Here is a 2,851-nt window from a genome sequence, read left to right as displayed (position 1 = left end):
AGGCAATATTAAGACGACTGGAAGCGGCCTTCTGGGGCACTACCCCCAGACCGGCTCCACCAGAAAGACGAGAGACCCTCCAACAAGTAAGTACGCAGGGATTTGGATTCCCTCAGCTCAACGCCAGAGCAGAGGAGTTCAGACCAAGTCAACAAGGTTCCTCGCATGTCACATGGCAAACCACCCTCAGCCAACAATACGCCGAAGGAGGTTACCAGCCAGCCATGGCACACGCCACCGCTCCAATAAGCGCTGCACCACCTCCACCAGGCTACAACCCACACATGGCTGCAATGCATTTCCCAATGTGCTGTAGCAGAAGGGTGGACTTGGCAGCCAAAGGAGTACAAAGATTCTCTGACAAACCTGGAAAAGACTACTTAATGTGAAAGCACGTTTTCAAGCGTGCCATCGAGCTGGAGGGGGTTGGGCCGGAGGAAGAACTTATCCAGCTGACAGCCTGGCTAGGCCCAAAATCTGTACTCACAGCGAACAACATTTACGCAGCCCATCTGGGCGACCCTGAGGTCGGCCTTGTAGAAACTTGGCAGTCACTCGACAGAGACTTCAGTGAACCCACAGTGACAGAATCCGCACTCCTTGACCATGTTCTCAGTTTCCCCAACATAACAATCAACGAACGTGAGCAGCTGAGGACGTTCTCGTCGCTCATTACTCAACTGGCGAACATACAATGGGATCCTACCTTGCCGGGATTAGTTTGCCTTGACCTGTTCAGAACACAAGAACCTATCATCCAAAAACTACCACGGTTGATATCCGAACGATGGATCGAGATCTCTCAAACTTACAGGGCAAACAACCAAAACCAGATGCCCCCCTTCGCGGTTCTCGCTAATTTTATCAAAAACAGAGCTGACTTCTACAACGACCCCCTGTACCACTCCATCAGGGAAGCTCAGTCCACAGCGTCGAAGCAAACCAATCACCACTCCGATGTCATCAAGCGCCCCTTCCAAGCTACGAAAGACAGAACTACCTGTTCAGTGTTCAAAACAGACATCAAGTCTCCCCCAAAGAAACCCCCAGACGAACGAGCACCAAAGAGCGTTCATTCGAACCCTCGCTCACCTAAAAAAGGCTTGACTTGTCCAATTCACAAGTCCTCACACTCTCTAAATGATTGCAGAGACTTTAGGAAACAATCACTAGATGACAGAAAGACCCTACTCAAAGAAAATAGGATATGTTTCAAATGCTGCGACTCCATGGAGCACATGGCCAAAGATTGCACAGCTACAGTGAAATGCCACCTGTGTGACAGTACCAGGCACCCAGCAGCCTTACATCTAGAAACTAAGAAGCCCTCTGCCGGGACACAAAAAGCGACTTCGACGACGGAGACTCAAACCGACTCCGAACAGCAGCCAAAGCAGTACGGGACGTACTACACAGACATATGCGACGGCTCACCATGCCCTCCTTCATGCTCACCCGTCTGTCTTGCAAAAGTCTACCCCGACGGGAAACCCGAAAAGGCAGTTAAAATGTACGCCATACTAGACGCACACTGCAAAGCTACTATAGCAAAGCCCGCCTTTTTTGATCTTTTCGACCTCCCGAGCGAACCAAAGAATTTTGCAATAAATACGTGCACAGTTCCAATGCACGCAGCCGGGAGGAAAATCACCGGTCTACGCATAGAAGCGATAGATGGAAGTTCACACTTCCGGTTACCATCAGTGTTGGAATGGGAGACCTTACCTGACATCCGCAGCGAAATCTCAACACCAGAGGCGGCAAGAAAAATACCTCACTTAGCACACATAGCTGATTTAATCCCTCCTCTAGATCCTGAAGCTAAAATCCTACTCATGGTGGGAAGAGACGCCCCAGAGTCCATTGGCTCCAATGAAAGAATCAAAGGTCCACCAGGAACCCCAGTAGCCATTAAAACGGAACTCGGATGGGCCATAGGAGGGACAGTTTGTGTTAACCAAACGCAAATCCCAACCCAGGTAAGCATATCAAACACCTCCATTCCCAGCAATGGAATAGCACCTCACCAAAAACCACACCTAGAACACTGCGCGCTTGTGACAACCAACCCTGCTTTGGAAGCAACAGTGTTCCAGACCAGTCCGAATCACAACATCTTAGCCTTGTCCATAGAGGACAAACAAGACAAAACGATGTCTGCAAGACCAGGAGTCATGGAGTTTACTTCCAAGATGTCCCAAGAGTATGCAAGTGCAGTGCACGTATGTTTCCAGCTCACCCGCCACAGTGCAGAAGAAAGAATTGTACGCTTCCTTAGATGTGTCAACGAAGGCAAATGCAGCCTTCAGATGCGTCACAGTCTACAGCGGGGAGAGCCACACTTACGTCATTTTGTTTACAACCATAAGATGCATCAGAGTCTACAGCGGGGAGAGCTGCAGTCTCGGTGTCTTCTTTGGAAAAGCAAGACTAACACTACATGAAGGCCACACCGTACCAAGGTTAGAACTATGTGGTACCACGTTGGCTGCAAAGCTCACCAACTTGACAGCGAAGACATTGCGCCTTGAACTACAGTCTACCACCTTCTATGCAGACAGCAAGGAGATGTCAAGCTACATCTACAAACAAAGCAGACATTTCTACGTTTATGTAGGCAATAGAATGAAGAGTGTTGAAACGTCTTTGAGCCCTGAACAATGGCAACATGTGCCAACAGACAACAACCAAGTGACGTGGCCCAACCTTGCCACACAGTTAAAAGAATTGACCTGGCTAGAAAGTCCTGAGTTCTTGGTCTGTCCAAATAGACAAACGGCTCAATGCGCCAACCTTCAACTTCAGGCACCCAGTAAACGTCAACCAATCCGCTTCAAACCCCTGACTAAGC

The sequence above is a fragment of the Protobothrops mucrosquamatus genome, unplaced genomic scaffold (assembly GCF_001527695.2).
Source record: "Protobothrops mucrosquamatus isolate PMUCROS unplaced genomic scaffold, P.Mucros_1.0 scaffold3637, whole genome shotgun sequence".
NCBI classification, from domain to species: Eukaryota; Metazoa; Chordata; class Lepidosauria; order Squamata; family Viperidae; genus Protobothrops; species Protobothrops mucrosquamatus.
The sequence above is the reverse complement of the archived record's forward strand: the minus strand, read 5'-3'. Positions refer to the sequence as shown.